This window comes from Budorcas taxicolor, chromosome 19, assembly GCF_023091745.1.
Source record: "Budorcas taxicolor isolate Tak-1 chromosome 19, Takin1.1, whole genome shotgun sequence".
Classification (NCBI taxonomy): domain Eukaryota; kingdom Metazoa; phylum Chordata; class Mammalia; order Artiodactyla; family Bovidae; genus Budorcas; species Budorcas taxicolor.
The window spans coordinates 21,082,317-21,095,423 of record NC_068928.1 but is presented as its reverse complement, the minus strand read 5'-3'; the positions used below and the strand labels follow the sequence as shown (position 1 = coordinate 21,095,423).

At 38.1% G+C, this 13,107-nt stretch overlaps 1 protein-coding gene across 1 annotated transcript in view; it reads right to left on the bottom strand.

Annotated features, from left to right (window-relative positions):
- Window positions 1-13,107, bottom strand: part of EFCAB5 (EF-hand calcium binding domain 5) — a 103,265-nt gene that overhangs the window by 72,209 nt on the left and 17,949 nt on the right. The gene's annotated exons all lie outside the window — the stretch shown is intronic.

Here is a 13,107-nt window from a genome sequence, read left to right as displayed (position 1 = left end):
ACCATCAGGACATTTATTATTTTCTTAATCAACAGTCATTCAACAGCTCAGTGCTTTCATTAAGTACCTATCCTGTTTCTATTGCTCTTTATTTTTTGTGCTTAAACCTCAAGATCACAAGATAGCTATTGCAGCTCCAGGCATCTCTTCTTTTTTTGTCTTTATTGAATTTGTTACAGTATTACTTCTGTTTCATGTTTTGGCTTTTTGGCCACAAGGCATGTGGGATTTTAGCTCCCTGACTAGGGACTGAGCCTGCACTCCCTGTACTGGGAGGTAAAATCTTAACCACTGGATAGCCAGGGAGGGCCCCAGTGCATCACTTTGTTATAGTAGAAAAGGACTGAGAACACAGGGGCTTTCTCCGCTGGAGGTTGTTTTGTTACCCAAGAAGGGAAGATCCCAAACTCTTCACTCCAAGACTTTCCTTTACATTTCATTGGCCCTAATTAGGTTACATGCCCACCCTAAGCCAACAGCTGGTAAAGGGAAAAGGGGTTAATGGGGAATAGTTTTGATCAACCATAATTTATTCCTTTGTTTCAGGATTTAGATATAATTCTCTGATGGCAAGTGATTTCTATCTGCTACAAAATTAAGGTTCAGTTGGCAGACAGAAAGGTGGGGAAATGTCTGCTGAGTTAGCGATGAAGAGAGTCTGCCACACTTGTATATGTAAATATATTTCTTCCCACTCTCATGCTTACAACTTCTTTCAGGTTGGAGATTTTACACCAAGATAGTTCACTAAGAAGAGGCACCTACATTCCCTTCCTACCAAAATCTCTAGAAATGATAGAAATGATAGGGTGTATGTGTGGTGGTGGGGAGGTTTAAATATTCATTTGTTTGGCTGCGTGGGGTCTTAGTTGCAGCATGGGGGATCTTTCCTTGCAGCACATGGACTCCCTAGTTGTGGCCTGTGGGCTTAGTTGCCCCGCGGGGGCGTGTGGGATCTTAGTTCCCCAACCAGGAGTCAAACCCCTCTCCCCTGAACTGCAAGGTGAATTCTTAATCAGTGGACCACCAGAGAAGTCCCTGTGTGCATGTGTTTTAATATGAACATAAGAATGCTGAGAATAATAAAGAGGGCCTTCAGTAGTCAGAAATCTTGAAGGTCTCTGAAAAATGTAAGGTAAATGGCATTCAGTTCAGTCCAGTTGCTCAGTCGTGTTTGACTCTTTGTGACCCCATGGACTGCAGCACAGCAGGGTTCACCAACTCCCGGAGTTTGCTCAAACCCATGTCCATTAAGCCGGTGATGCCATCCAACCATCTCATCCTCTGTCGTCCCCTTCTCCTCCTGCCTTCAATCTTTCCCAGCATCAGGGCCTTTTCCAAGGAGTCAGTTGTTCACATCAGGTGGCCAAAGTATTGGAGTTTCAGCATCAATCCTTCCAATGAATATTCAGGGTTGATTTTCTTTAGGATTGACCGGTTTGATCTCCTTGCAGTCCAAGGGACTCTCAAGAGTCTTCTCCAACACCACAGTTCAAAAGCATCAATTCTTCGCCGCTCAGCTTTCTTTATGGTCCAACTCTCACATACATACACGACTACTGGAAAAGCCATTGCTTTGACTAGACGGACTCTTGTTAGCAAAGTAATATCTCTGCTTTTTAATATGCTATCTAGGCTGGTCATAACTTTCCTTCCATGCAAAGAGTTGACTCATTGGAAAAGACACTGATGCTGGAAGGGATTGGGGGCAGGAGGAGAAGGAGACAACAGAGAATGAGATGGCTGGATGGCATCACTAACTCGATGCACATGAGTTTGGGTGAACTCTGGGAGTTGGTGATGGACAGGGAGGCCTGGCGTGCTGCAATTCATGGGGTTGTGAAGAGTCGGACACGACTGAGTGACTGAACTGAACTGAACTGATGAGGCACCCTAAGCTTAAAGAATGTATGTATGGGTAACAGGGGAGTGATTGATCTTTTTGTGTATCTTCATCCCCATTGAAGCTAATCATTAGGCACCAGAGGCATTCACCCTTGAGCTGAGACACGTGGGTCTGGGTGAGAGAGGACAATGCCTTCATACCCATAGAAAATGAATTTCCAACAGATTTCACTCTCTGCATATCTCACCCCTCCTCCAAAATTTCAGGCAGCAGGCTACCGAAAACAGAAATGTCATCCACAGAAAAGCAAACAGGGATTCCCAAATGCAAATATAAGCACACACATAAGAATCACTAAATATTTAAAGAAAACTATCTCCATGACTGAACAAATGCAATGGTTAATACTATCCCAGGAAGCACTATTAATAAAACAAATATGAAAGTGAAGTCGCTCAGTTGTGTCCAACTCTTTGTGACCCCATGGACTGTAGCCTACCAGGCTCGTCTCTCCATGGGATTCTCCAGGCAAGAATATTGGAGTGGGTTGCCATTTCTTTCTCCAGGGATCTTCCCAACCCAGGGATCGAACCCAAGTCTCCTGCATTGCAGGCAGACGTTTAACCTCTGAGCCACCAGGGAAGCCCTAAGGAGTTCTAAAAGAATTGTAATTAAATGGATATCCTCAGAACAGAGATATAGAGGAAATAAAAATACTTTTTATCATTTTTGAAAATTAAGAGAACTTAGAAACCTAGTGGTCAGACTTTTGTTTCTATTATCATTCTCCAACTAAAAAATGGGACTTCCCTGACAGTCCAGTGGTTAAAACTCTGAGGTTCCACTGCAGGGGGCACCGGTTTCATCCCTGATGGGGAACTAAGATCCCACATGTCACGTGATGCACAGTGAAAAAAGGAAAAGAAAATAAATAAATCATGACTTATTGAAGAAATGGCTGATTCTAGGACTGGGGCAAGAAATATTTAAGAAGAGCCTGGAGTATCTTCTAGTGCCAGAAAGTAAAGAGCTAAAAACAACCTCTGCATTGATTAGGACATGCTGTAGAGAATCAGTAACCAACTGAAAGCTCTCTCAAAGGCCAAAAATGGAACAATTTGAGCAACGAAGTAATATTGGATTATAACCCCAGTATAAAATAAATATCCATGTCTATTCAGAAAACTAAGATCATGGCATCTGGTCCCATCACTTCATGGGAAATAGATGGGGAAACAGTGGAAACAGTGTCAGACTTTATTTTTGGGGGCTCCAAAATCACTGCAGATGGTGACTGCAGCCATGAAATTAAAAGACCCTTACTCCTTGGAAGGAAAGCTATGACCAACCTAGATAGCATATTCAAAAGCAGAGACATTCCTTTGCCAACAAAGGCCCATCTAGTCAAGGCTATGGTCTTTCCAGTGGTCATGTATGGATGCGAGAGTTGGACTGTGAAGAAAGCTGAGCGCCGAAGAATTGATGCTTTTGAACTGTGGTGTTGGAGAAGACTCTTGAGAGTCCCTTGGACTGCAAGGAGATCCAAACAGTCCATTCTAAAGGAGATCAGTCCTGGGTGTTCTTTGGAAGGACCGATGCTAAAGCTGAAACTCCAGTACTTTGGCCACCTGATGCAAAGAGTTGACTCACTGGAAAAGACTGATGCTGGGATGAGGGATTGGAGAAGGGGACGACAGAGGATGAGATGGCTGGATGGCATCACTGACTCGATGGTCATGAGTTTGAGTAAACTCTGGGAGTTTGGTGATGGACACAGGCCTGGCGTGCTGAAATTCATGGGGTCGCAAAGAGTCGGACACAGCTGAGCGACTGAACTGAGCTGAACTGAATTGATACTGGTATAAACAAATACTTCAATAAATAAATTAATGGGGGAAATAGAAAAATCTCCTGTGCAGAAGTATTCCAAATAACTTATGTACTCTGCCCTCAAGGCACTAGAGTGTAATTCTCTTCTCTTTAAGTGTGGGGTGTGCATAGTGACTTCTCAAAGAGTACAGTTAGAAATAGGGGAAATAAAGAAACAGAGGAAAAAGAATAACTTTACAGTGGAGAAACATGACAACTACTATCTCAGTCAGATGATCAAGGCTAATATCAACAATGAAAAGTCAACATTGGCTCATTAATTGTGACAAATAAGCTGTGCTGGTGGCATATATGATACGCTTGATAGGATGAAATGGCAGTAGCAATTTTTCTCTGTAACCTCTCTCTAAAAACCAATAATCTCAGTCACATTATGAATTTTTTAAAAAATCAGACAAATCCTAATTAGGGCCACTCTGCAAAAATACCTGATAGTACTCTCTAACACTGTCAAGGTCATAAAAAACAAGGACATCTGATAAACTGTTAGAGCAAAGAAAAGTCTAAAAGGACATGACAACTAAATTTGGTATCCAAGAGAGGTTTCCTGGAGCAGCAAAAGAACACTAGGTAAAACTAAGGAAATCTGAATAACGTATGGATCTTAGTTAGTTATAATGTATCAATACTGGCTCCTTGATAGTGACAAATATGCCATGCTAACATAAGATATTAATAATAGGTTAACACTGGATATGGAATAGAGAGGAATTCTCTGTATTACCTTCACAATTTTTGTTTTGGTAAACTTAACAAGTAGTCTAAAAATAAAAGCTTATTAAAAAAAATAAATTAAACAAACCAATAAAGCAAGAGAGATTACTTGAAAATGAAAAAGGATTGTTGTTGCCAATAAATCTTCAATATATTGGCTTGAACATCAGAAAACAATCAATCAGCAAGCTGCAAGATAAAGTCAAGGTGGATAAAAAGAACAAAGTAAATAAAATAATGGAGGATTGATGGTTATTTAAAAAACAGAAATTCATCCATAGAAAAATGAAATTTTGATATATGTAACTGAAACTCCAATACTTTGGCCACCTCATGCGAAGAGCTGACTCATTAGATAAGACCCTGATGCTGGGAATGATTGAGGGCAGGAGGAGAAGGGGACAACAGAGGATGAGATGGTTGGATGGCATCACCAACTCAATGGACATGGGTTTGGGTTGACTCTGGGAGTTGGTGATGGACAGGGAGGCCTGGCGTGCTGCAATTCATGGGGTATCAAATAGTCAGACACAACTGAGGAACTGAACTGAACTGAACAACATGGATGGACTTTGAAAACATTATGTTTAGTGAAATATGCCAGACACAAAAGGACAAATATTATATGGTTCCACTTATATGAGGTAGCTAAATTCATAGACAGAAGGTAGAATAGAAATCACAATGGGGTGAGGGAATAGGGGAAGGGGGAAATACTGTTTAATGGGTACAGAGTTTTTATTAGGGATGATGAAAGAGTCTTGAGTAGGGATGGTGATGATTTGTGAATCAACTTTGTGAACATAGGTATTGTAAGTATTTTTCTCATATTTTGCTTGGCTTTTCACTCTCTTAATGGTGTTTTCTAATGAACAAAAATAAAATTCTTAATTTTAATGTGTCCATTCCTCATTTATTTATTTTATAGTCAGCATCTTTTGTGTTTTGTTTAAGCAATCTTTGTCTACCCCCAAACTGCGGTAATATTCTCCTGTGTTCTTCTAAAATTATTTACTGTTTTATCATTCACATTTACATCTATAATACATGCAGAATTTGTCTTCATATGTGGGGTGAGGTAGGACTCAAAAATACATATTTTCCGTTTTGGCATCATTCTTGTTTTCAATACAAGATTTTCAACTGGACTCTATTCCATTGGCTTGTCTATTTTTATGCCAATGTCATACTGTCCTAATTTTTGTTACTTAACTATAAATCTTGATATTTAGAAATATAAATCCTCTAGCTGTGTTTTTCAAGATTTCCTTGGGTTTTCTGGGTCTTTTGTACCTCTACATAAATTTTAGAATCAAATTGTCATTTTATAAACACACAGACACACATATAGAACCCTGCATAAATTTTTATTAGAAATACAGTGAAGCTAGAGGTCAGTTGAGAAAGCACCACTATCTTAACAACATTAAGCCTTCTAATTCACGAATAAGGTATATATTTTCATTTATTTAGGTCATGTTTAATTTCTTTTAATTATGCTTTATAGTTTCAGTGTAGAGGTTTTGTTCATTTTTGGTTAGACTTACTTTGAGATATTTAGGGGGTTGTAAGACATTAAAATTGGATCTTAAAATTTTCATTGTCTGTTTGTTGCTAATATATAATAGAAATACAATTGTTTTTGTATATTGACTTTGTATCCAGAAACCTTGATAAACTTACACTGATTGTTTTGTTCATCTGTTAAAAAGAAAAGATATTTCTATTTTTTCCTTGATAACTTTTATAATTTTTATATTCCTTATTTGCCTTATGACACTGGCTAAACCCATAGATCTTTTAGGAAGAATAATCTTTTTTTAACCCATCTTTCAAAATTAAGACTCATTAATGAAGATATGTTGTCCGTGTTGGTTACTACTGAATTCTTAGTTAGCAGTGGTTAGAACAGTGTCAGAAACATAGTAAGCACTCAAGTATTTGATGAATGAATAAACACTGTGTTAAAAAAAATTATAGGCATTGGAATAAGAAGTATCAGGGTTCAAATTTCAGCTCTAACATATAGTAGTTTCTTATAGAATAAGCTAATAAACTTAGACTCTACTTCTATCAGATGGGAATATAATTATACTTTGTAGGATAATCATGATGAGAAAATTATACATATACATATATGAAATTATATATATAACACATATATCCTGAAGCATTTATAGTCATTATTACTATTATTACTATTGGATGAGCTCACTCAGAGTGTCTAGAGTGAGAAGAGGACCATAAAAGGAATTTTGTGCAACATCTTAGAATAGGCAGATAAAGTACATTTACATGGGAGTCTGAGAGTGACTAGGGAGGTGGGAGGAAAACAGGATACATTAGAATCACAGAAACTACAAGAAGAAAAGTTTAAAGAAGGATGTATTATTAAAATTTCAATTTGAACAGTAGAAATCTATCTCACATAACTTAAATTTTAAAAATGCAGTCTCTCTTTCTTTTTAACCTCTTCAGCATAACCCAGGACAGATATCCCTCCTCCAGACGTATAGCAACTTAATATCTAGGCATCTGCATGGCTCATTAGTAAACTTACAAATGAACTAGGGCATTCTCTTATCTTTGCTGCAGACTGCTAGTGCTCCTCTAGGGTGCTTGGTATTACAGGTTGCTAAGCAATAATCATAGTGCTTGCTCTCTCCCCACCAACATGCAGAATGGAAGTAGACGTATGTTTGGTTACAACTCTGGTCAAACACTACTCTCTTGGAGCCACAAAACCAACAAAATAAAAGGGTCACACAAAAAACCACATCAATAGCAGGGTCAGTAAGTCAGGATTCTGAATAAACCTATCAGTAGCAGTCCTTTGATTGGGTGATCTCTGAATTCATAAATTACAGCACTGCTCCAGTGGAAAATTAATTAAAGAGTTTAATTGAATACAGTTTCAAGCAAATACTGGGTTTTTTAGCCTATGCTTATATAGTCCTAAATCTTTTACAGATAGATTGATTCAGTTACATATTCACTCAATAAGTAATTATTGATGTCATAGTGCCAGGCACTATGCTAACCACTGAAATTCTTTCTCAGGACTTTCTAAACTTCTATGGAATTAAGAGCTTTTCAAATACTTACCCAACATGCACATCTTCACTCTGTATTAACCCACCTTCTAACATACAAAGTCCTATTCAGGTACTATGGGCACAAATGCTTTCAATTAAAGAAGTAGAAACACAAAAAAATTCCTTATTCATATTCTGAAAGGTCCAATGACATTTATAAATGACTTTCATCATTTTCTGCACTCAGTACCTGGACCACTGCTGGGCATGGCCTCAGCACAACTCTATTTAAGGACACAAATAGGAATGAATTATAATTCACATTATAATAAGCTCTAGCAGACGCTTTCTTCACAGAAGGCATACAACATTAGAGGGACTGGCTGCTGATTGAACTGGTGAAAATTGACCCAGCAGGGCTACTAAACATATGTGCTATGTTCTCTTAAAACACAGGTCCTGTCTGAAGCTCAGCAGGCTTGATCTTGTCAGGATTTCTTAACATTTGTACATAATATAGAAAAACTACTGTGAGAGGAGGAAAAGAAGCACTATTAAAACTATTGGCATGAAAATTCAATAGCTATAGGAAAAGGTATTTTCCTGCAGAATTTTTTAAAACTTAGGGCTGTGTAATAAGAAAGCTGAGGAAATAAATAAAAAAAGAAACAAAATTTCTCAAAATACAAGTTGAGCTCATAGCCTGAAAAATGTAATAACCAGGGAAAGAAATGAGGAATTCACATGATACATTTAGACACAATATTTTCTATGCAAAGATAAGTATTTGAGTGTATTCTGGGAGCTTCCTGGCAAAATAACATCATTTTAATTTTGACAAGTATATAACAAGGATGGGCTTCCCTGGTGGCTCAGTGGTAAAGAATATGCCTGCAATGCAAAGACGCAGGAAACACAGGTTTGATCCCTGGGTTGGGAAGATCCCCTGGAGGAGAGCATGGCAACCCACTCCAGTATTCTTGCCTGGAGAATCCCATGGACAGAGGAGCCTGGAGGGCTACAGTCCACAGGGTCACAAAGAGTCAGACACGACTGAAGCAACTAAGCACAACACAGCATATAACAAAGATAAAGACACTTCTTTTGATGTGTTGAAATTAGAATAATAGTTCCTCTTCCCACTTATTACACACACACACACACACACATACACAAACACATACATATTTACAAAGGGAGATTTAGAATATTAAAATTAATAGTGACTGATCACTGAATGAATAAATACATTGCATTGCATTTGATATTGCAACAGGCAACTGCAATATTTTCAATGTATATCATATACTGGGATGAACAGACTTACTCAAACAATACATTTCCCTCTATCGTACGTTATAAAGCAGTAACAAATTCAAAGTATGAGAACAGGAAAGACCATAAACTCTTGATATGTTTTCTAGATAGGCAATAAATTAAAGAATGGAATACACATGTGATTTGCAGGTACAGATTTGGCTATAAACTAATTAAAGTGAACACCTAATTAAATTTATAGGAAATTACCTAGATCACAATTTTGTTTAGCAAGTTTAAAATGAAAGAGTTTATTTATAAACCTGGTCCATGTGAGTATGGTAAAGGCAAAGGGATTTATGGGGTAGTGGTGGTGGAGGGAGGGAGTGAGGAGGAAGCAAAATCAGGAAACTAGTGGTAGGCGGCAGGAAGGGAAGGACTTGCCAAGAAACTTTTTAAAAGTTAGTGAACTGTGAAAGTTTATAATAAAGGCAAAATAAATGCTGAATAGTTTGATTCTTCATATGTATGTACTATAATATGAACTAATAAGAAGAAATGTAAATAATTCTTTTAATTGGTTTAAAACACAGAAAAATACTTTGAGAAGAGTAAGCATCTATAAGTTATAGCTAGCATCTACATAGCAAATTATAGTTTAGAAAATGCTTTAATAATTATTATTATATATAGTTCAGCCTGCTGCTGCTGCTGCTAAGTCACTTCAGTCGTGTCCGACTCTGTGCTAGCACATATTAAACACTTGACAGCTGTAAACTAAATTCGAAAGAATTTCAAGTAACTAAAATATAAATTGTTAAATTTTAAATATTGTGAAAAATTTATGTAGTATAGGATTTCACTAAGTATCTAAAATTAGAAGAACAGTAGTAAAAGGGATGACCATCTTGCCTATTTAGTTGTTACCTTTTGATCATATAAATTTTCAACCTGCATAATCATGTAGAATTTGGATTAAGGATTGGGCTATAAGTCAAGCAGAATAAATGTGTTGTCAAGTACAAAGGTAAAAAGAAGAAAGAAAAACAACAGGCAGGTTGAATCACTAGATTTTTGTATTTATGGGTTGTCTGCTATGTGTCAGTCCACTCTTAGGTAAATTTTCTCTTTAAGTACAAGATTAATAAAGTTGCTTCAAAAGTATCAATAGAAAGTAAAGGGAATATATTTTTTTCTTTAAACTTTTTATTTTGTATTGGGGTATAGCCAATTAACAACCTTGTGATAGTTTCAGGTGGGCAGTAATGAGACTCAGCCAAATATATACATGTATCCATTCTCCCCCAAACTGCCTTCCCCTCCAGGCTGCCACATAACATTGAGTAGAGTTCCATGTGCTGTAAGTGCCACGTGCTGTACAGTAGGTCTGAAGGGAATATATTTCAAAGTGAAAGTGAAAGTCACTCAGCTGTGTCTGACTCTTTGCGACCCCATGGACATACAGTCTCCAGGCCAAAATACTGGAGTGGGTAGCTGTTCCCTTTGCCAAGGTATCTTCCCAACCCAGGGATCGAACCCAGGTCTCCCGCATTGACTATTTCCCAAATTGCGTTTAAAATATCCCTGGGTGAACTTCCCTGGTGATCCAGTGGTTAAGACTCGGTGTTTCCACTGCAGGGGGCTTGGGTTTTATCCTTGGTCAGGGAACTAAGATTCCATACGTCGCATGCCATAGTAAAAAAAAAAAAAAAAATATATATATATATATATATATATATACACACACATATATATGTATGTATGTAAAAGACACTTGCGCCTTGGAAGAAAAGCTATGACAAATCTAGACAGCATATTAAAATGCAGAGACATTACTTTGCTGACAAAGGTCCATATAGTCAAAGCTACGATTTTTCCAGTAGTCATGTATGGATGTGAGAGTTGGACCATAAAGAAGGCAAAATGCTGAAGAATTGATGCTTTTGAACTGTGGTGTTGGAGAAGACTCTTGAGAGTCCCTTGGACTGCAAGGAGATCAAACCAGTCAATCCGAAAGGAAATCAACCCTGAATATTCATTAGAAGGACTGACCTGAAACTGAAGCTCCAGTACTTTTGGCCACCTGATGCGAAGAGCTGACTCTTTAGAAAAGACCCTGATGCTGGGAAAGATTGAAGGCAGGAGGAGAAGGGGACAACAGAGGATGACATAGTTGGACAGCATCACTGACTCAATGGATATGAGTTTGAGCCAGCTCTGGTAGATGGTAAAGGACAGAGAACCCTGGCGTGCTGCAGTCTGTGGGGTTGCAAAGAGTCGGACACAACTGAGCAACTGAACAATAACAAAAGCATGTGCGTGTATATTCATTCCTGGTGTTATATTTTTGAAAGGCAAAATCTTGAAGAATCCATCCCCAATGAAAACTTCGTAATGGTTTTACATTCTGGTGTGTAGGAGAAAAGCTAGTTCTCTACCTGGGGATTTTTTGTTTGCTGCTGCTCCCATCACATTGTTGCAGGTGCCTAACGCCGAACTGTCTGATATACTCTGTGAAGACTGAAAGGAGAAAAGAAACACCAGTTAAAAAATAAATTGCTTTTCATCAAAGTTGCATCAGCTCTCCCAGTGAAAGAATGCAGATAAATTCTTTGTAAAAATTACCAAACATTCCTCCTTGATTTTCCTAGGATTTAATGCTGTGTATTAGAAGCAAAGCAGTAATCACAGTCTATTGGCTTCATACATTGGGTCACCACACCATCATATCTTCCTATGGCTAACAAAGAAATAGGCTAAGAATATTATTCCAGATGTACATTAATCCTTGAATTATACAAGGGTTAATTAGAAATTATGTTTCTAAAAACATAATTTGAGACCACAACGGAGTGAAATCGAACCGCTGAACCTTTGAAAATGCTGCTGTTTTCTTTGACTATTAGAATCACTTTCCAAGTTTGTGGTGGAGAGAAAAACATTTTCATCTTCATTAAGGAAAGTAAACTTTAGCTTTATGAATAAATGGTGGTAAATAGCTTTTTGTACTCATGCTGATATACTTTTGTAAAAGTTAATTTAGAATATTTATTTATGCTGGTCTTAGTCAAAGCATGTGGAATCTTTATTGTGTCATATGCAATCTTGCTTTATGGGCACATGGACCCTGCAGTTGTGGCACATGGGCTCAGTAGTTGCAGCACGTGGGTGCTCTAGTTATGGCACTTGGGCTTGGTTGCTCCGAGGCAACCAAGGATCTTAGATTTCCAAACAGGGATCAAACCCGAGTCCCCTGCATTGCAATGCAGATTCTTAATCACTGGACCACCAGGGAACTCCCTGATATACTTTTAAAAGGGTAATTTAAGACTCAAATTAGTCAACTTCATGGTGAATCCATATAACTATTTTCACTTGCCTCCCCTTTTCTCTAAAATATTTTTCCTCATAGAAGCCTTCTATCTATTTAAACACAAAGTTACTTAAATGATTAACTTGGAAATTACATTTTCAGAATGAGAGTGAAGTTCCCCTATTAACTGGTGACTGTCATATGCAGGATAACAGTGCTGATTATAGAAAGCAAACTTTATTTACAAAGTCATAATCAGTTCAGTTCAGTCACTCAGTCATGTCCAACTCTTTGCAACCCCATGGACTGCAGCACGCCAGGCCTTCCTGTCCATCACCAACTCTCGGAGTTTACCCAAGTTCATCTCCATTGAGTCGGTGATGGCATCCAACCATCTCATCCTCTGTCATCCCCTTTTCCTTCCTCCTTCAATCTTTCCCAGCATCAGGGTCTTTTCAAATGAGTCAGCTCTTCACATCAGGTGGCCAAAGTATTGGAGTTTCAGCTTCAACATCAATCCTTCCAATGAACACTCATGATAGATCTCTTTTAGGATGGACTGGTTGGATCTCCTTGCAGTCCAAGGGACTCTCAAGAGTCTTCTCCAACACCACAGTTCAAAAGCATCAATTCTTCGCCGCTCAGCTTTCTTTATAGTCCAACTCTCACATCCATACATGACTACTGGAAAAACCGTAGCCTTGACTAGACGGACCTTTGTTGGCAAAGTAATGTCTCTGCTTTTTAGTATGCTATCTAGGTTGGTCATAGCTTTTCTTCCAAGGAGCAAGCTTTTAATTTCATGGCTGCAGTCATCATCTGCAGTGATTTTGGAGTCCAAAAAGATAAAGTCTCTCTCTGTTTCCACTGTTTCCCCATCTACTTGCCATGAAGTCATGGGACCGGATGCCATGATCTTAGTGTTATGAATATTGAGTTTTAAGCCAACTTTTTCACTCTCCTCTTTCACTTTCATCAAGAGGCTCTTTAGTTCTTCACTTCTGCAATAAGGGTGGTGTCATCTGTATATCTGAGGTTATTGACATTTCTCC